Source organism: Somniosus microcephalus, chromosome 8, assembly GCF_052327205.1.
Source record: "Somniosus microcephalus isolate GS21.2 chromosome 8, FLI_Smic_1.0, whole genome shotgun sequence".
Classification (NCBI taxonomy): Eukaryota; Metazoa; Chordata; class Chondrichthyes; order Squaliformes; family Somniosidae; genus Somniosus; species Somniosus microcephalus.
Genome location: NC_140994.1, coordinates 127,855,718 through 127,877,720, shown reverse-complemented (window position 1 = coordinate 127,877,720; position 22,003 = coordinate 127,855,718). Strand labels below are relative to the sequence as shown.

The 22,003-nt window shown below is 46.1% G+C and overlaps 1 pseudogene; it reads left to right on the top strand.

Moving 5' to 3' along the window:
- Nucleotides 1-18,860: 18,860 nt before the first annotated feature.
- Nucleotides 18,861-18,979, top strand: LOC147113781 (5S ribosomal RNA; annotated as a pseudogene).
- Nucleotides 18,980-22,003: the final 3,024 nt, after the last annotated feature.

Genomic DNA, 22,003 nt, shown 5'->3' with positions numbered 1-22,003 from the left:
AGGAAACAGAAGAAGCGATGGGAGCCAGCCCAAGGCTCCTCTGACCAGGGTCGAGCCGACGATCCTCGACCCCGCCGACATCCAGGCCCACCGGTGTCCAGCCGCCCCTGACCCCCACCTCAGGAGAGAGGTGTGGCGCAGCTCGCACGGGCTCCACGATCCACGTGGAGACGAAACGCCTGAAAGGACTAAACACAGACTCGATTTCAAAACCTTGCACTTCCTAGTGGGATTGGTGAGCATGTTTCTGGCCCTTCACAATCAGATCTAGAGAGGTTTAATAAGGGGGTGGATTTAAGGGTACAATTAACATGAGTTGTTGTCCCTCGATGTTCCGTGTGTTTCCTTATTTCATGATGATCTTTGTAGAGTATAAAATGCCCGTATTTGCTTTAGTTAGTACTGTGTCATTATGATTTGTTTGTGTGTTTTTCGCTCCCATGTACTCCCTTATCTGCTTGCATTTGATTTGATATTTTTCCTTATGCAATAAAATTTCATTTTGTTTCATCAAACTTGGTCTACAAGAGTTTTCTCTACATTGTAGTTCCTGCGTCTAAGTCCAGAGTATAGAATCTAAGGGGCGAGTGGGTCGAACCACTCAAGGTTTTACTCTGCAAGAGAGAGAGGCATCTAGAGAGAGAAACCTCAGGGAAATCTCTCAAGGAAAACCCCTTACAAGTTGATGGTGGATAGGCAATGGCAAACATTCAAAGACCGCATGGATGAATTACAGAATTTCTTCATCCCAGTTTGGCATCAAAATATAACAAAAAAGGTGACTCAACCGTGGCTAACAAGGGAAATTAGGGATAGCATAAGATCCAAGGGGAGGACATATAAATTGGCCAGAAAAAGCAGTAAACCTGAGGATTGGGAGCAGTTTAAGATTCAACAAAGGAGGACAAAGGGATTAATTAAGAAGGGGAAAATAGAATATGAGAGTAAGCTTGAGGGGAACATAAAAACTGACTGTAAAAGCTTTTATAGATATGTGAAGAGAAAAAGATTGGTGAAGTCAAGCATAGGTCCCTTGCAGTCAGAATCAGTGGAATTTATAATGGGGAACAAAGAATTGGCAGACCAACTAAATACATATTTTGGTTCTGTCTTCACAAAGGAGGACAGAAATAACCTCCCAGAGATGTCGGGAACATAGGGTCTGATGAAAGGGAGGAACTGAAAGAAATCAGTATTTGTAGGGAAATGGTGTTAGGGAAATTGACGGGATTGAAGGCCGATAAATCCCCAGGGCCTGATAATCTACATCCTAGGGCACTTAAGGAAGTGGCCCTAGAAATAGTAGATGCATTGCTGATCATCTTCCAACATTCGATGGAATCTGGAACAGTACCCATGGATTGGAGGGTAGCTAATGTTACCCCACTATTCAAAAAAGGTGGTAGAGGGAAAACGGGGATTAACAGACCGGTAAGCCTGACATCAGTAGTGGGGAAAATGCTAGAGTCCATTATAAAAGATGTAATAGCAGAGCACTTGGAAAACAGTGACAGGATCGGACAAAGTCAACATGGATTTACAAAAGGTAAATCGTGCTTGACTAGTCTACTAGAATTTTTTGAGGATGTAACTGGTAAAATAGATAAGGGAGAACCAGTGGATGTGGTGTATTTGGACTTTCAGAAGGCTTTCGATAAGGTCCCGCATAAGAGATTAGCGTGTAAAGTTAAGGCACATGGGATTGGGGGCAAGATATTGACTTGGATAGAGAACTGTTTGGCAGACAGAAAGCAAAGAGTTGGAATAAACCGGTCTTTTTCCGAGTGGCAGGCAGCTATTCACAATATATATTAATGGTCTAGACAAGGGAACTAGATGCAATATCTCCAAGTTTGCAGACGACACAAAGCTGGGTGGGCGTGTGTGCTGTGAGGAGGATGCCGAGAAACTCCAGGATGATTTGGACAGGTTGGGTGATTGGGCAGAAGCATGGCAGATGCAATATAACGTGGATAAATGTGAGGTTATCCACTTTGGTGGCAAAAACAGGAAGGCAGATTATTATCTGAATGGCAATAGATTGGGAGAAGGGGAAGTGCAACGAGACCTGGGTGTCCTTGTGCACCAGTCGCTGAAAGTAAGCATGCAGGTGCAGCAAGCAGTTAAGAAGGCAAATGGTATGTTGGCCTCCGTAGCGAGGGGGTTTGAGTACAGGAACAAGGATGTTTTGCTGCAGTTGTACAGGGCCTTGGTGAGATCACATCTTGAGTATTGTGTGCAGTTTTGGTTGCCTTATCTGAGGAAGGATGTTCTTGCCATGGAAGGAGTTCAGAGAAGATTCACCAGGCTGATACCTGGGATGGCAGGAATGACGTATGAGGGGAGATTGGGTCGATTGGGCTTGTACTCGCTGGAGTTTAGAAGAATGAGAGGGGATCTCATCGAAACTTATAAAATTCTAACAGGACTAGACAGACTAGATGCTCGAAGGATGTTCCTGATGGTCGGGGAGTCCAGAACCAGGGGTCACAGTCTAAGGATAAGGGGTAGGCCATTTAGGACAGAAATGAGGAGGAATTTCTTCACCCAGAGAGTGGTGAAGCTGTGAAATTCTCTACCACAGTAGGCAGTAGAGGCCAATTCATTAAATATACTCAAGAAGGAGTTGGATATATTTCTTAAGGCTAAAGGTATCAAGGGGTATGGGGAGAAATCCACTGAATTTGGATGATCAGCCATGATCTCTTTGAATGGCAGAGCAGGCTCGAGGGGCCGAATGGCCTACTCCTGCTCCTATCTTCTATGTTTCTATGTTTCTATGAATGCTACAAATAAGGTTGACTAATTGCAGGCGCTCGTTGCCACATGGGGTTATGGTATAAGTGGCTGTAACACAGACCTGACTTAAACATGGGCAGGAATGGCGACTAAACATTCCTGGCTACAATGTATTCAGGAGGGATGGGGAAGGGCAAAAGACGGAGGGGGCAGGGGTGTTGGCAGTATTGATCAAGAATAATATTACACTTCTACAGAGGGAAGATATACTAGAGTTTCAAAGACTGAATCTCTTTGGTTAGCGTTAAGGAACAGAAAAGGAGCTGTTACATTGCTGGGTCTTTACTATAGACCCCAAATTATGAGGAGGAGATAGAGGAGCAAAGCTGTAGGCAAATTTCAGTGATTGTGGGATGGAGACAAAGATTGACCAGGAAAATATTAAATGAGAAATGGCAGACCTTCAACACAGAGATATTTCCGTACAAACCAAGCATTTTCCCGCAAGGAGGAAGGATTAAAAATATTTCGGTGGTGTAAAGTAGTCAGTTTCTTAGTACATTAATTATTTTTTCATTTCTAAACGGTGCCTTCGTGTCCTTGCACCTAAAAAACCCCCCACAGCTTAATTTTATGTTTCTCCTCGAAAGCCCGCAATCGGGCGCATAATAGCGGAAACTCGTCATGGTGATTATTTTGATCTGGGGACGTTTGCCAGTTTTGTGGGTGGAGCTGGCTGTGATGTTTTGTAAACCAGTGCAAAAGATTGCGGAAAGTCGATTTGCACCGAGCGTAATTTGCACTTGAAATTCCTCGACCTTTTGCACTTGTTTGGCCCATTTTGGGCGAATTGCGCTGATAAAACCAGCACAACCTAGCAGAAACTACAGGTCAGTGTTGAAGTTTGCGGATGACACAAATCTTGGCAATGTAGTAAATAGTGAGCAATTGGAGTGAGCAATTGGAGCAATTCAAGAGGCAATTGGATATGTATTTGAAGAGGACTAATTTGCAGGGCAATAGGAAGTGGGACTAAATCGGGCAGCTCTTTCAAAGACCAGGCATGATGGGCCGAATGGCCCCGTACTGCGCTGTAGGGTTCTATGATCTTGCCAATCAGTCTTTTCAGTTTCTGCAGGTCTTACTGTACTTTTGAAGCTGAAGGCAATAAAGGGTAGGTCTTGTAGTTTTGTGGGAGGCAGAGTGAGAAAGAAAGGAAGGTGGGGAAGTGTAAAGGAAAACAGAAGAAATATGAGTTCTTCTATGCTGTCTGATTCTATAAGCAAGCAAAAAGGAATGTGCGACATGGCTGCTTTCCTTTAAGTAAAGAGAAAGCCAATTAGCAAAAGTCTGTGGCCACATTAGTCTGAAGATGGCTGCTCTTGTCTGATTTGTGGAAGTTAAACAGAATCAGGCCTGCTTAGTACTTGGATGGAAGACTGCCTGGGAATACCAGGTGCCGTAGGCTTTTGCTGCCAGCAGAGGCTGCTCACAGCTCCACACATTTACACTGCAGTTCATCAACTCGCAAGCATTTTGCTGCTCGCGCCTCCACACACTCTCTCTCTCTCTCTCTCTCTCTTGCTTTCCTTTGCCCATTTTTTGCTGCACCTTCTGCTGCTGTTACACAAAGGCAAAGGGTGCAAGACAGAGTGACAAAAAAAGCAGAACAACAAAATAAGCTAGCAAAAAAGCACACATACGACGCAGCAGCAGCGAGGACAGATAAGGTACATCGAAAACTAGGAGGGACAAACAGCAACTGACAAACAATTGAGTAGAAGGAGCAGAAATTACATGGAGGGACAAAGCAAAACCCACGAGCATTGGTTTGGAATGCGTGTGTGTTAATGCGAGGAATGCTACAAATAAGGTTGACTAATTGCAGGCACTCGTTTCAACATGGGGTTATGGTATAAGTGGCTGTAACACAGGCCTGACTTAAACATGGGCAGGAATGGAAACTAAACATTCCTGGCTACAATGTATTCAGGAGGGATGGGGAAGGGCAAAAGACGGAGGGTGCGGGGGTGTTGGCTGTATTGATCAAGAATAATATTACACTTCTACAGAGGGAAAATATACTAGAGATTCAAAGAATGAATCACTTTGGTTAGTGTAAAGGAACAGAAAAGGAGCTGTTACATTGCTGGGTCTTTACTATAGACCCCAAATTATGAGGAGGAGATAGAGGAGCAAAGCTGTAGGCAAATTTCAGTGATTGTGGGATGGAGACAAAGATTGACCAGGAAAATATTAAATGAGAAATGGCAGACCTTCAACGCAGAGATATTTCGGTACAAACCAAGCATTTTCCCGCAAGGAGGAAGAATTTAAAAAATATTTCAGTAGTTTAAAGTAGTCAGTTTCTTAGTACATTAATTATTTTTTCATTTCTAAAATGTGCCTTCGTGTCCTTGCACCTACAAAAACCCCCACCGCTTAATTTTAAGCGTCTCCTCGAAAGACCACAATGGAGCGCATAATAGCGGAAACTCGTCATGGTGATTAATTTGATCTGGGGACGTGGCCAGTTTTGTGGGCGGAGCCGGGCTGTGATGTTTTGTAAACCAGTGTAAAAGATTGCGGAAAGTCGATTTGCACCGACCGTAATTTGTATTTGAAATTCCTCGACCTTTTGCACTGGTTTGGCCGATTTTGGGCGAATTGCGCTGATAAAACCAGCACAACCTAGCAGAAACTACAGGTCAATGTTGAAGTTTGCGGATGATACAAATCTTGGCAATGTAACATAGAAACATAAAAACATAGAAGATAGGAGCAGGAGTAGGCCATTCGGCCCCTCGAGCGTGCTCCGGCATTCAATGCGATCCTGGCTGATCATCCAAAATCAGTACCCTGTCCCTGCTTTCTCCCCATACCCCTTGATCCCTTTAACCTTAAGAAATATATCCAACTGCTTCTTGAATATATTTAATGAATTGGCCTCTACTGCCTTCTCTGGTAGAGAATTCTACAGGTTCACCACCCTCTGGGTGAAGAAATTCCTCCTCATTTCTGTCCTAAATGGCTTACCCCTTATCCTTAGACTGTGACCCCTGGTTCTGGACTCCCCGGCCATCGGGAACATCCTTCCTGCATCTAGTCTGTCCTGCCCTGTCAGAATTGTATAAGTTTCAATGAGATCCCCTCTGATTCTTCTAAACTCCAGCGAGTATAAGTCCAATCGACCCAATCTCTCCTCATACGTCATTCCTGCCATCCCAGGTATCAGCCTGGTGAATCTTCGCTGAACTCCTTGCATGGCAAGAACATCCTTCCTCAGATAAGGCGACCAAAACTGCACACAATACTCAAGATGTGGTCTCACCAAGGCCCTGTACAACTGCAGCAAGACATCCTTGTTCCTGTAATCAAACAATCTCGCTACGAAGGCTAACATACCATTTGCCTTCTTAACCGCCTGCTGCATCTGCACGCTTACCTTCAGCGACTAGTGAACAAGGACACACAGGTCTCGTTGCACTTCCCCTTCTCCCAATCTATTGCCATTCAGATAATAATCTACCTTCTTGTTTTTGTCACCAAAGTGGATATCCTCACATTTATCTACGTTATATTGCATCTGCCATGCTTCTGCCCAATCACCCAACCTGTCCAAATCATCCTGGACTTTCTCGGCATCCTCCTCACAGCACACACGCCCTCCCAACTTTGTGTCGTCTGCAAATTTGAAGATATTACATCTAGTTCCCTTGTCGAGATCATCAATTTATATTGTGAATAGCTGGGGTCCAAGGACCGATCCCTGCGGTACCCCACTAGTCACTGCCTGCCACTCGGAAAAAGACCCGTTTATTCCAACTCTTTGCTTCCTGTCTGCCAACCAGTTCTCTATCCAAGTCAATACCTTGCCCCCAATCCCATGTGCCATAAATTTACACGCTAATCTCTTATGCGGGACCTTATCGAATGCCTTCTGAAAGTCCAAATAACCACATCCACTGGTTCTCCCTTATCTATTTTACCAGCTACATCCTCAAAAAATTCCAGTAGATTAGTCAAGCACGATTTACCTTTTGTAAATCCATGTTGACTTTGTCCGATCCTGTCACTGTTTTCCAAGTGCTCTGCTATTTCATCTTTTATAATGGACTCTAGCATTTTCCCCACTATCGATGTCAGGCTTACCGATCTGTAATTCCCCGTTTTCTCTCTACCACCTTTTTTGAACAGTGGGGTAACATTAGCTACCCTCCAATCCATGGGTACTGTTCCAGATTCAATCGAATGTTGGAAGATGATCAGCAATGCATCTACTATTTCTAGGGCCACTTCCTTAAGTGCCCTAGGATGTAGATTATCAGGCCCTGGGGATTTATCGGCCTTCAATCCCATCATTTTCCCTAACCCCATTTCCCTACAAATACTGATTTCTTTCAGTTCCTCCCTTTCATATGTTCCCCGACATCTCTGGGAGGTTATTTGTGTCCTCCTTTGTGAAGACAGAACCAAAATATGTATTTAATTGGTCTGCCATTTCTTAGTTCCCAATTATAAATTCCCCTGATTCTGACTGCAAGGGACCTACTCTTGATGTCACCAATCTTTTTCTCTTCACATATCTATAAAAGCTTTTACAGTAAGTTGTTATGTACCCCTCAAGCTTACTCTCATATTCTATTTTCCCCTTCTTAATTAATCCCTTTGTCCTCCTTTGTTGAATCCTAAACTGCTCCCAATCCTCAGGTTTACTGCTTTTTCTGGCCAATTTATATGTCCTCCCCTTGGATCTTATGCTATCCCTAATTTCCCTTGTTAGCCACAGTTGAGTCACCTTTTTTGTTTTATTATTATGCCAAACTGGGATGAACAAATTCTGTAGTTCATCCATGCGGTCTTTGAATGTTTGCCATTGCCTATCCACCGTCAACCCTTTGAGTGACATTCCCCAATCAATCCTACCCAACTCGCACCTCAGACCATCGTAGTTTCCTTTATTTAAATTCAGGACCCTAGTCTCTGAGTCAACTACTTCATTCTCCATCTTAATGAAGAATTCTATCACATTATGATCGCTCCGACCCAAGGGGCCTCGTAGAACAAGATTGCTAATTAATTCTTTATCGTTACATAATACCCAGTCTAAGATGGCCTGATCTCTGGTTGGTTCCTCGACATATTGGTCCAGGAAACCATGCCGTAAACACTCCAGGAATTCCTCATCCACAGTATTGTTCCTAATTGTAGTAAATAATGAGCAGGATAGTAGCAGACTTGAGGAGGACATGGACTGACTGGTGAAATGGTCAGACAGACGGCAAGTGCAGTTGAATAGGGATAAGTGTGAAGTGATACACTTTGGGAGGAACAATATTGAGAGGCAGTATAATCTAATTAGAAGTATTTTGAGGGAGTTGCAGTAGCAGAGGGACCTGGGGGTGCAAATGCACAAATCTTTGAAGGTGGTAGATCAAGTTGATAAGGCAGTTAAGAAAGCTTTGTAAATAAATAGGGGCATTGAATACAAAAACAAGGAAGTTATGCTAAAGCTTCATAAAAGATTGGTAGGCCTCAGCAATTACGGGCCGCACATTTTAGGAGGAATGTCAAGGCCTTGGAGAGGCTACAGAGGAGGTTTACCAGGATGATGGAATTAAGTTATGTGTCGTGATTGGAAAAGCTGCGATTGTTCACCTTAGAGCAGAGAAGTTTAAAGGGAGATTTAATAAAGATGTTCAAAATTATGAGAAGTTTTGATGGAGTAGATAAGGAGAAACTGTTTCCTCTGGCAAGTGGGTCGATAACCAGAGGTCATAGATTTAAAATAATTGTCAGGGGAAATGAGAATTTTTTCACACAGAGTTGTTATGATCTGGAACGCACTACCTGACAGGGTGGTGGAAGCAGATTCTAAAGGAGCTTTCAAATGCCAATTGGATATGTATTTGAAGAGGACTAATTCGAAGTGCAATGGCATGTGGGACTAAATCGGGCAGCTCTTTCAAAGACAAGTCATGATGGGCCGAATGGCCCCCTGCTGCGCTGTAGGATTCTATGATTTTGCCGATCAGTCTTTTCAGTTTGTACAGGTCTTACTGTACTTTTGAAGCTGAAGGCAAAAAAGGGTAGGGCTTTTAGTTTTGTGGGAGGCAGAGAGAGAGAAAGAAAGGAAGGTGGGGGAGTGAAAAGGAAAACAGAAGAAAAATGAGTTCTTCTATGATGTCTGATTCTATAAGCTAGCAAAAAGGAATGCATGACAAGCCTGCGTTCCTTTAAGTAAAGAGAAAGCCATGAAGGAAATCCCTACGGCCACACTAGTCTGAAAACGCCCGATCTTGTCTGATCTTGGAAACTAAACCGATTCAGGTATGGTTAGTACTTGTTTGGGAGACTGCCTGGGAATACCAGGTGCAGTAGGCATTTGCTGCCAGCAGAGGCTGCTCACAGCTCCACACATTCACACTGCAGTTCATCAACCACCAAGCATTTTGCTGCTTGTGCCTCCACACACTCTCTCTCTCTCTCGCTTTCCTTTGCCCATTTTTTTGCTGCACCTTCTCCTGCTGTTACAGAAAGGCAAAGAGGGCAAGATAGAGTGACAAAAAAAACAGAACAACAAAATAAGCTAGCAAAAAAGCACACACACGACGCAGCAGCAGAGAGGACAGAGATATTTCGGTACAAACCAAGCATTTTCCCGCAAGGAGGAAAAATTTAAAAATGTTTCAGTAGTGTAAAGTAGTCAGTTTCTTAGTACAGTAAGTATTTTTTTATTTCTAAAAGGTGCCTTCGTGTCATTGCAGCTACAAAAACCCCCACAGCTTAATGTTAAGCGGCTCCTCGAAAGCCTGCAATCGGGCGCATAATAGCGGAAACTCGTCAAGGTGATTAATTTGATCTGGGGACGTGGCCAGTTTTGTGGGCGGAGCTGGTCTGTGATGTTTTGTAAACCAGTGCAAAAGATTGCGGAAAGTCGATTTGCACCGAGCGTAATTTGCACTTGAAATTGCCCGTCCTTTTGCACTGGTTTGGCCGATTTTGTGCGAATTGCGCTGATAAAACCAGCACAACCTAGCAGAAACTACAGGTCAATGTTGAAGTTTGCGGATGATACAAATCTTGGCAATGTACTAAATCATGAGCAGGATAGTAGCAGACTTGAGGAGGACATGGACTGACTGGTGAACTGGGCAGACACACGGCAGGTGCAGTTGAATGGGGATAAGTGTGAAGTGATGCATTTTGGGAGGAACAATATGGAGAGGCAGTATAATCTAATTAGTAGTATTTTGAGGGAGTTGCAATAGCAGAGAGACCTGGGGGTGCAAATGCAGAAATCCTTGAAGGTGGTAGATCAAGTTGATAAGGCAGTTAAGAAATCTTTGTAAATAAATAGTGACATTGAATACAAAAAGAAGGAAGTTATGCTAAAACTTTATAAAAGAGTGGGTGGGCCTCAGCTGGAATATTATGTACAATTATTATGGGCAGCACATTTTAGGAGGAATGTCAAGGCCTTGGTGAGGCTACAGAGGAGGTTTACCAGGATGACAGACTTAAGTTATGTTTCGAGATTGGAGAAGCTGGGATTGTTCTCCTTAGAGCAGAGAAGGTTAAGGAGAGATTTAATAGAGGTATTCAAAATTTTGAGAAGTTTTTATGGAGTAGATAAGGAGAAACTGTTGCCTCTGGCAAGTGGGTCGATAACCAGATGTCATAGATTTAAAATAATTGCCTGGGGAAATACAAATTTTTTCCACACAGTTTTGTTATGATCTGGAACGCACTACCTGAAAGGGTGGTGGAAGCAGATTCTAAAGGAGCTTTCAAGAGGTAATTGGATATGTATTTGAAGAGGACTAATTTGCAGGGCAATGGCATGTAGGACTAAATTGGGCAGCTCTTTCAAAGACCAGGCATGATGGGCCGAATGGCCCCCTACTGCGCTGTAGGATTCTATGATTTGCCAATCAGTCTTTTCAGTTTGTACAGATCTTACTGTACTTTTGAAGCTGAAGGCAATAAAGGGTAGGGCTTGTAGTTTTAAGGGAAGCAGAGAGAGAAAGAAAGGAAGGTGGGAAAGTAAAAAGGAAAACAGAAGAAATATGAGTTCTTCTATGCTGTCTGATTCTATAAGCTGGCAAAAAGGAATGCGTGACAATGCTGTGTTCCTTTAAGTAAAGAGAAAGCCAATCAGCAAATGCCTACGGCCACACTAGTCTGAAAATGTCCGATCTCGACTGATCTTTATAGTTTTTAAGCTCTCTGTGGTGTAGCGGGAACTGTTGGTAAACCAGGGCCCTTGAATATATCATTTAACTGTAGTGTAATTGGTGGGATTGATTTGATTTAATTTAGTTTCAATTAATTAAAGGGTAAGTCATGGCAGGAGAGCCCGGCCCCGTGGTATGCTCCTCCTGCGCTATTTGGGAACTCAGGGACACTTCATGTGTCCCTGACAACCATGTGTGCAGGAAGTGTGTCCAGCTGCAGCTACTGGCAGACCACATTGTGGCGCTGGAGCTGCTATTGGATACATACTGGACCATTCGCGATGCTGAGGACGTCGTGCATATCGCGTTTAAGCAGTTGGTCGCACCGCAGGCAAAGGTTGGACAGGCAGAAAGGGAAGGGGTGACCAACAGACAGAGTAGTATGCGCAGGCAGGAAGTGCAGGAGTCCCCTGTGGACATCCCCCTCTCAACCAGATATACCACTTTGAATAATGTTGAGGGGGATGGCTTATCAGAGGAAGGCAGCACCAGCCAACTTCCTGGCACAAGGGGTGGCTCTGCTGCACAGGACGGGAAGAAAAAGAGGGGTAGAGCTGTAGTAATAGGGGATTCTATTGTAAGGGGAATAGCTAGGCGTTTCTGTGGCCGCAAACGGCACTCCAGGATGGTGTGTTGCCTCCCTGGTGCAAGGGTCAAGGATGTCTCAGAGCAGCTGCAGAACATTTTGGAAGGGGAGGGTGAACGGACAGTTGTCGTGGTGCATATAGGTACCGACGATATAGGTAAAAAATGGGATGAGGTCCTAAAAGCTGAATATAGGGAGTTAGGAGGTAAATTAAAAAATAGGACCTCAAAGGTAGTAATCTCAGGATTGCTACCAGTGCCACGTGCTAGTCAGAGTAGAAATAGAAGGATATTTCAGATGAATACGTGGCTAGAGGAATGGTGCAAGGGGGAAGGATTCAAATTCCTGCGGTATTGGAACCGGTTCTGCGGGAGGTGGGACCAGTACAAACCGAACGGTTTACACCTGGGCAGGGCCGGGACCAATGTCCTAGGTGGAGTGTTTGCTAGTGCTCTGGGGGAGGGTTTAAACTAAAATGGCTGCGGGTTGGGAACCTGAGCAGGGAAACAGAGGAAAGGAAACAAGGATCAAAGCAAAGGTAGGAAGGAGAAAAACAAAAGTGGCAGTCAGAGAAATCGATGGTTTAAATCAAACATGGCCACAGTAAATAATAATTCTAATAGGTCTAAGAGCGTTAAAAAAACAAGCCTGAAGGCTTTGTGTCTTAATGCGAGGAGCATTCGTAATAAGGTGGATGAATTAGCTGCGCAAATAGAGGTAAATGAATATGATTTGATTGGGATTACGGAAACATGGCTCCAGGGTGGCCAAGGCTGGGAACTCAAAATCCTAGTGTATTCAATATTCAGGAAATATAGGCAAAAAGGAAAGGGAGGTGGGGTAGCATTGCTGGTTAAAGAAGGGATTAACACAATTGTAAGGAAGGATATTAGCTCTGATGATGTGGAATATGTATGGTTAGAACTGAGAAACACCAAGAGGCAGAAAACGTTAGTTGGAGTGGTATATAGACCTCCAAATATTAATGCGGAGGTTGGGGATGGCAATAAAAGGGAAATTAGAGAAGCGTGCAATAAGGGCACAGCAGTCATCATGGGTGACTTTATTCTACATATAGATTGGGCTAACCAAATTAGTAACAATACTGTGGAGGAGGAATTCCTGGAGTGTTTACGGGATGGTTTCCTGGACCAATATGTCAAGGAACCAACCAGAGATCAGGCCATCTTAGACTGGGTATTATGTAATGAGAAAGGATTAATTAGCAGTCTTGTTGTGCGAGGCCCCTTGGGTCGGAGCGATCATAATATGATAGAATTCTTCATTAAGATGGAGAATGAAGTAGTTGACTCAGAGACTAGGGTCCTGAATTTAAATAAAGGAAACTATGATGGTCTGAGGTACGAGTTGGGTAGGATTGATTGGGGAATGTCACTCAAAGGGTTGACGGTGGATAGGCAATGGCAAACATTCAAAGACCGCATGGATGAACTACAGAATTTGTTCATCCCAGTTTGGCATAAAAATATAACAAAAAAGGTGACTCAACCGTGGCTAACAAGGGAAATTAGGGATAGCATAAGCTCCAAGGGGAGGACATATAAATTGGCCAGAAAAAGCAGTAAACCTGAGGATTGGGAGCAGTTTAGGATTCAACAATGGAGGACAAAGGGATTAATTAAGAAGGGGAAAATAGAATATGAGAGTAAGCTTGAGGGGAACATAAAAACTGACTGTAAAAGCTTTTATAGATATGTGAAGATAAAAAGATTGGTGAAGTCAAGCGTAGGTCCCTTGCAGTCCGAATCAGGGGAGTTTATAATGGGGAACAAAGAATTGGCAGACCAACTAAATACATATTTTGGTTCTGTCTTCACAAAGGAGGACAGAAATAACCTCCCAGAGATGTCAGGAACATAGGGTTTGATGAAAGGGAGGAACTGAAAGAAATCAGTATTTGTAGGGAAATGGTGTTAGGGAAATTGATGGGATTGAAGGCCGATAAATCCCCAGGGCCTGATAATCTACATCCTAGGGCACTTAAGGAAGTGGCCCTAGAAATAGTAGATGCATTGCTGATCATCTTCCAACATTCGATGGAATCTGGAACAGTACCCATGGATTGGAGGGTAGCTAATGTTACCCCACTATTCAAAAAAGGTGGTAGAGAGAAAACGGGGAATTACAGACCGGTAAGCCTGACATCGGTAGTGGGGAAAATGCTAGAGTCCATTATAAGAGATGTAATAGCAGAGCACTTGGAAAACAGTGACAGGATCGGACAAAGTCAACATGGGTTTACAAAAGGTAAATTGTGCTTGACTAATCTACTGGAATTTTTTGAGGATGTAACTGGTAAAATAGATAAGGGGAACCAGTGGATGTGGTGTATTTGGATTTTAAGAAGGCTTTTGATGAGGTTCCGCAGAAGACATTAGCGTGTAAAGTTAAGGCACATGGGATTGGGGGTAAGGTATTGACTTGGATAGCGAACTGGTTGGCAGACAGAAAGCAAAGAGTTGGAATAAACGGGTCTTTTTCTGAGTGGCAGGTAGTGACTAGTGGGGTACCGCAAGGATCGGTCCTTGGACCCCAGCTATTCACAATATATATATTAATTAATGATCTAGACAAAGGAAATAGATGTAATATCTCCAAGTTTGCAGACGACACAAAGCTGGGTGGGCGTGTGTGCTGTGAGGAGGATGCCGAGTAACTCCAGGATGATTTGGGCAGGTTGGGTGATTGGGCAGAAGCATGGCAGATGCAATATAATGTGGATAATTGCGAGGTTTTACACTTTGGTAGCAAAAACAGGAAGGCAGATTATTATCTCAATGGCAATAGATTGGGAGAAGTGGAAGTGCAACGAGACCTGGGTGTTCCTGTGCACCAGTCACTGAAGGTAAGCATGCAGTTAAGAAGGCAAATGTTATCACAGAATCACAGAAACCCCACAGTACAGATAGAGGCCATTTCGGCCCATCGAGCCTGCACCGACACATATCCCACCCAATCCCCGTAACCCCTACACCAACACATATCCCCATTTAATCCCCCTAACACTAAGGGTCAATTTATCATAGCCAATCAACCTAACCTGCACATCTTTGGACTGTGAGAGGAAACCGGATCACCCGGAGGAAACCCACGCAAACATGGGGAGAATGTGCAAACTCCACACAGACAGCCGCCTGAGGCCGGATTTGAACCTGGGTCCCTGGCGCTGTGAGGCAACAGTGCTAACCACTATGCCACCGTGCTGCCCGTTGGCCTTCATAGCGAGACGGTTTGAGTACAGGAAGAAGGATGTCTTGCTGCAGTTGTACAGGGCCTTGGTGAGACCACACCTTGAGTATTGTGTGCAGTTTTGGTCGCCTTATCTGAGGAAGGATGTTCTTGCCATGTAAGGAGATCAGCGAAGATTCACCAGGCTGATACCTGGGATGGCAGGAATGACGTATGAGGAGAGATTGGTTCGATTGTGCTTATATCCGCTGGAGTTTAGAAGAATGAGAGAAGATCTCATTGAAACTTATAAAATTCTGACAGGACTGGACAGACTAAATGCAGGAAGGATGTTCCCGATGGTCAGGGAGTCCAGAACCAGTGGTCACAGCCTAAGGATAAGGGGTAAGCCATTTAGGACTGAAATGAGGAGGAATTTTTTCACCCAGAGAGTGGTGAACCTGCGGAATTCTCTACCACAGAAGGCAGTAGAGGCCAGTACATTAAATATATTCAAGAAGGAGTTGCATATATTTCTTAAAGCTAATGGGATCAAGGGGTATGGGGAGAAAGCAGGGACAGGGTACTGAATTTGGATGATCAGCCATGATCTCATTGAATGGCGGAGCAGGCTCGAGGGTCGAATGGCCTACTCCTGCTCCTATCTTCTATGTTTCTATGTTTCTTAGCAGAGTCAGGCCTAGTTAGTACATTGGTGGGAGACTGCCTAGGAATACCAGGTGCAGTAGGCTTTTGCTGCCAGCAGAGGCTGCTCACAGCTCCACACATTCACACTGCAGTTCATCAACCACCAAGCATTTTGCTGCTCGCTCTCCCTCTCTCTCTCTCTCTCACTTGCTCTCCCCCTCTCTCTCTCTCTCTCGCTTTCCTTTGCCCATTGTCTGCTGCACTTTCTCCTGGTGTTACATAAAGACAAAGGGGGTGACGTGCCTCAATAACTCCAAGACTCGAAGTTAGCAGAATAAAACAAGGCTTTTATTAGCAAAGAAAAGAAGCCGGTGTCTGCACCTAGCTTCACCTAGCGTGCTGCTGTTCTACTGCAAGACAAGCCTGGACTTGTCTTAAGTAGGGCCAGGTATGGGTGGAGCCGACACACAAAGGGGGCGGTGCCCTGTACACAATACCAGGTACAAACACCGGAGCAGGCAATACAATATATACAGTTAACTACAGAGTCTGATGAATGGCATATTTCATCACAGGTGGCAAGACAGAGTGCCGAAAAAAAGCAAAACAACAAAATAAGCTAACAAAAAAGCACACACATGACGCAGCAGCAGAGAGGACAGATAAGGTAAATAGAAAACTAGGAGGGACAAACAGCAACTGACAAACAATTGTGAATTGTGTAGAAGGAGCAGAAATTACATGCAGGGACAAAGCAAAGCCTACAAGCATGGTTTTGTAATGCGTGTGTTTTAATGCGAGGAATGCTACAAATAAGGTTGACTAATTGCAGGCGCTCGTTGCCACATGGGGTTATGGTATAAGTGGCTGTAACACAGACCTGACTTAAACATGTGCAGGAATGGCGACTAAACATTCCTGGCTACAATGTATTCAGGAGGGATGGGGAAGAGCAAAAGACAGAGGGGGCAGGGGTGTTGGCAGTATTGATCATCTTGAATAATATTTCACTTCTACTTAGGGAAGATATACTAGAGATTCAAAGACTGAATCTCTTTGGTTAGTGTAAAGGAACAGAAAAGGAGCTGTTACATTGCTGGGTCTTTACTGTAGACCCCCAAATTATGAGGAGGAGATAGAGGAGCAAACCTGTAGGCAAATTTCAGTGATTGTGGGATGGAGACAAAGGCCTAGAAATTCAGTGCCCTTAGCACCGATTTTGCGGCGCTAGAGGGCCTAGCGCTGCAATTGGCGCCGGTTCCTAAATTGCCTGGGGCCCTTCCGCGGCGGTAGACCGGTAGCGCTGCGCCGGCACCGATGACGTCATCGGTGTGCGCAGCGTCCCGGTTGCCGTGGTAACCCGGCCCCAAGCCGAAATTCAGTTGCGCCCGCCTCGCCCGTGGCAGGCGCAACTAAGACTCTGGCAACAGAGTCTTCCCCCAGTGTGCGCCGGCACATAAAGGTGGAGCGGCAGCCGGCCGCGTTCCCAGCGGCCGCCTGCCCGCACCTCCCTTCCCGGACTCCTGCATTCCCCCCCCGCGGCCCTGATCAGTGTCTCATGCGAGCCCGGCACTTCCCCGAGGTGCCGGGCTCAGATGTCGGGTCAATCCGCCGGACAGTTGTCGGCTGCAGGCAGCTCCTCCTTAACAGGAGGAGGAGGCCTGCAGTTCCCCCGCCTGCCGCACCGCATCGGGTGCCGCAGCGGGGGATTAGCGCCGGGAAACCCAAGTTGACGCCCGTTTTGAGGCGCTAAAGGAGGGTTTTAGCGCCCGCCGCCGTCTGGGCCCGGCGCACCCGAATTTTCGTCGGGCGCTGCCGCATTACCGCTGGCGCAAACTTTCTGGCGCTACAGCCCTGGCAAGACCAGAACCCAATTTCTAGGCCAAAGATTGACAAGGAAAATATTAAATGAGAAATGGCAGACCTTCAACGCAGAGATATTTCCGTACAAACCAAGCATTTTCCCGCAAGGTGGAAGAATTTTAAAATATTTCGGTGGTGTAAAGTAGTCAGTTTCTGAGTACGTTAAGTATGTTTTCATTTCTAAAAGGTGCCTTCATGTCCTTGCACCTAAAAAAAAAAACCCCACAGCTTAATTTTAAGCGTCTCCTCGAAAGCCCGCATTTGGTCGCAATATAGCGGAAACTCGTCAAGGTGATCAAATGATCTGGGGACGTGGCCAGTTTTGTGGGTGGAGCCGGGCTGTGATGTTTTGTAAATCAGTTCAAAGGATTGCGGAAAGTCGATTTGCACCGAGCGTTATTTGCACTTGAAATTGCTCATCCTTTTGCACTGGTTTGGCCGATTTTGGGCGAATTGCGCTGATAAAACCAGCAACACCTAGCAGAAACTACAGGTCAGTGTTGAAGTTTGCGGATGATACAAATCTTGGCAATGTAGTAAATAGTGAGCAGGATAGTAGCAGACTTGAGGAGGACATGGACTGACTGGTGAACTGGGCAGACACACGGCAGGTGCAGTTGAATGGGGATAAGTGTGAAGTGATGCACTTTGGGAGGAACAATATGGAGAGGCAGTATAATTTAATTAGTAGTATTTTGAGGGAGTTGCAAAAGCAGAGGGACCTCGGGGTGCAAATGCACAAATCTTTGAAGGTGGTAGATCAAGTTGATAAGGCAGTTAAGAAAGCTTTGAAAATAAATAGGGGCATCAAATACAAAAACAAGAAAGTTATGCTAAACCTTTATAAAAGAGTGGGTAGGCATCAGCTGGAGTATTATGTACAATTATGGGCAGCACATTTTAGGAGGAATGTCAAGCCCTTGGAAAGGCTACAGAGGAGGTTTACCAGGATGACGGACTTAAGTTATGTTTCGAGATTGGAGAGGCTGGGATTGTTCTCTTAGAGCAGAGAAGGTTAAAGGGAGAGTTAATGGAGGTATTCCAAATTTTGAAAAATTTTGATGGAGTAGATAAGGAGAAACTGTTTCCTCTGGCAAGTGGGTCAATAACCAGATGTCATAGGTTTAAAATAATTGCCAGGGGAAATGAGAATTTGTTTCACACAGAGTTGTTATGATCCGGAACGCACTACCTGAAAGGGTGGTGGAAGCAGATTCTAAAGGAGCTTTCAAGAGGCAATTGGATATGTATTTGAAGAGGTCCAACCTGCGGGGCAATGGGATGTGGGACTAAATTGGGCAGCTCTTTCAAAAACCAGGCATGATGGGCCGAATGGCCCCCTACTGCGCTGTAGGATTCTATGATTTTGCCGATCAGTCGTTTCAATTTGTACCGGTCTTACTGTACTTTTGAAGCTGAAGCCCATAAAGTTTGTAGTTTTGTGGGAGGCAGAGAGAGAAAGAAAGGAAGGTGGGGAAGTGAAAAGTAAAACAGAAGAAATATGAGTTCTTCTATGCTGTCTGATTCTATCAGCTGGCAAAAAGGAATGCGTGACAATGCTGCGTTCCTTTAAGTAAGGAGAAAGCCAATCAGCAAATGCCTACGGCCACGCTAGTCTGAAAACGCCCGATCTTGTCTGATCTCGGAAAAGAAGCAGAGTCAGGCCTGCTTAGTACTTGGATGGAAGACTGCCTGGGAATAGCTGGTGCAGTAGGCTTTTGCTACCAGCAGAGGCTGCTCACAGCTCCGCACATTCACACAGCATTTCATCAACAACCAAGCATTTTGCTGCTCGCTCCTCCACACACATTCTCTCTCTCTCTCTCTCTCTTTCCTTTGCCCATTTTTTTGCTGCAACTTCTCCTGCTGTTACACAAAGGCAAAGGGGGCAAGACTGAGTGATGAAAAAAAGCAGAGCAACAAAATAAGCTAGTGTAGGAATGTCTAGCAAAAGACTGAGGTCCACTCAGGCGATCAAATAAACGAGGTTTAATGAAAAGTAACAGAGTTTAACGAATAACTACAGGAGAACATCGAATATAGGTCTAGTCAGTTCGGAGGCTCCACGAGGACTGCTTGGGCAGTCCCGTGGCTGACGTCATGATGTCATCACGTTTTTCCCGCCGGTGGGGGATCACGTGATGAACGGCGTGACGTTATCGCGTTTGCCCGCGCTATTAAAGTGATCGCGCTCTGTACATGTAAACATTGAAAACAAAGATACAGACTCAGGCTGTAGTCAACATATTATTAAAGGGAATTATATACAATTGATTGGAGTCCCTTCGTGGCTCCGCCACATGCGCCCCCCCAGAATTGTCTTTAATAGCAAAAGTAAAACGGCGAGGAGGCCTGACAAGCCTGTCAGATTGACTTCTGTAGCCTTCAAGTGGAAGCTGATGGACGGCGGGTGAGCTGGCGGGCAGTTGCGTTTGATCTGGCATGGCGCCTGTGGGCGGTCGGCCACGTTTCGGCGGTTGTGCGATCTCGACTGGGTGGTCAAGGTCCAAATGAACCAGCTTCAACCGGTCAACCGAAATGTGGTCCGGTTTACCTCCGACATCGACGGAAAAAGATTTGTCTCCCGGCTCTATTACGCGGAAAGGACCAGTATAAGGGGGTTTGAGCGGGTCCCGATGAGCATCGTGGCGGATAAACACATAGTCGGCGTTCTTCAGCTCAGCTGGGACGTGGGAGCTCTGCAAGCCGTGATGCGACGTAGGCACTGGAGCGAAACTTCTGGCTGCCTCCTGGTGGCTGATGAGCTGCTGGGACGCGGACCATGGCTCTGTTGGAGACGGAAGGAAATCTCCTGGTACGCGTAGCGGCTGGCCATACACGAGCTCCGCCGAAGACGATTGAAGATCTTCTTTAGGTGCCGTACGAAGACCCAAAAGAACCCATGGAAGCCTGTCCACCCAGCCCGCGCCTTGAAGGCTGGCTCGCAGTGCGGCTTTGAGTGGCCTGTAAAATCGTTCGCACAGGCCATTCGCCTGTGGATGGTAGGTAGTGGTGCGATGTTATTTGATGCCGAGCCCCTGAGCCACAGCGTTCCAGAGCTCCGAAGAAAACTGCGGCCCACGATCGGACGAGATGTCCGCCGGTACCCCGAAGCGAGCAACCCAAAAGGGGATGAATGCCCTGGCGATGTCTGCGGAAGTGGTGGAAGGCAGAGGAACAACCTTCGGCCATCGAGTGGTGCGGTCCACCATTGTAAGAAGATGAGTAAACCCGTGCGAAGGCGGAAATGGCCCCACCAGGTCCACATGCACATGATCAAACCTATGTTCTGGAACGGCGAAAGTGGCCAATGGAGCCTTGACGTGACATTGCACCTTGGCCTTTTGGCAGACCACGCAGGTGTTGGCCCAGTCACGAACATCCATGTGCATGCCCTGCCACACGAATTTGGACGACATCAACCATTGCGAGGCCTTCATGCCAGGGTGCGACAACCCATGGGTGGCGTCAAAAACTTTTCGGCGCCAGGCAACCGGGACGATAGGGCGAAGATCTCCTACGGAGACGTCGCAGAGTAGCGTAGTGCCCACGGCATGGAATTTGACGTCGGCCGCTTGGAGGCTAGAGGGGATGGTTCTGTAAGATTGGACCTTCGGATCCGAGGCTTGATCCACAGCCATGAGGGCATAGTCGATGCCGAGCTGGACTGCATGAAAGGTCGCGCGGGAGAGGCAATCCACCACCAGGTTGTCCTTACCGGACACATGCTGAATGTCAGTGGTGAATTCTGAGATAAACAGCAACTGACGTTGTTGCCAAGCTGACCACGGTTCGGCGGTCTTGGCCATAGCAAACGTGAGTGGCTTATGGTCCACAAAAGCCGTGAACGGACGTCCTTCTAGCAAGAACCGGAAATGGCGGATGGCCAGAAAAAGGGCCAGCAACTCCCAGTCGAACGTGCTGTACTTTTGTTCGTTTCGCCGTAGTTGACGGCTGAAAAACGGCAGCGGTTGCCACGTCCCATGCAGCCACTGTTCCTGCACAGCGCCGATGGTGTAGTCTGACGCGTCGGTGGTAAGGGCGATGGTGGCACCTGGCAGCGGGTGTGCCCGCATGGTTGCGTTGGCTAAAGCGCCTTTTGTGTTGACGAACGCCCGGTCCATGTCGACCGTCCAGCTGATCAGATCCTTGCCGGACTTGCCCTTGAGGGCCTCGTACAGGGGCTGCATGAGCAGAGCTGCATTAGGGATGAACCGGTGATAAAAATTTACCATCCCGAGGAACTCCTGCAGGGCCTTGACGGACTGTGGGTGCGGGAACGAAGAAACTGCCTCCTCCTTCGTTTGCAGGGGAATTGCGCTGTCTGATGTGATGCGATGGCCTAAAAAGTCAATCTGCTGCAGGCCGAACTGGCACTTGGCCAGGTTGATGATCAAGCCGTGTTGACTGAGGCATCTAAAGAGGGTGCGCAAATGGCAGATGTGCTCCTCTTTATTAGGGCTGGCGATGAGGATGTCGTCGAGGTAGACAAATAGAAACTTGAGGTCTCGAAGCACGGAGTCCATCAAGCGCTGGAAAGCCTGTGCAGTGTTATTCAATCCAAACGACATCCGCAGAAATTCAAACAGGCCGAATGGGTTGATAACTGCAGTTTTCGGGACGTCTTGCGGGTGTACGGGGACCTGGTGGTAGCCACGGACAAGGTCGACTTTTGAAAAAATTGTATTTCCCGCCAAATGTGCAGAGAAATCCTGAATATGATGGATCGGGTACCGATCAG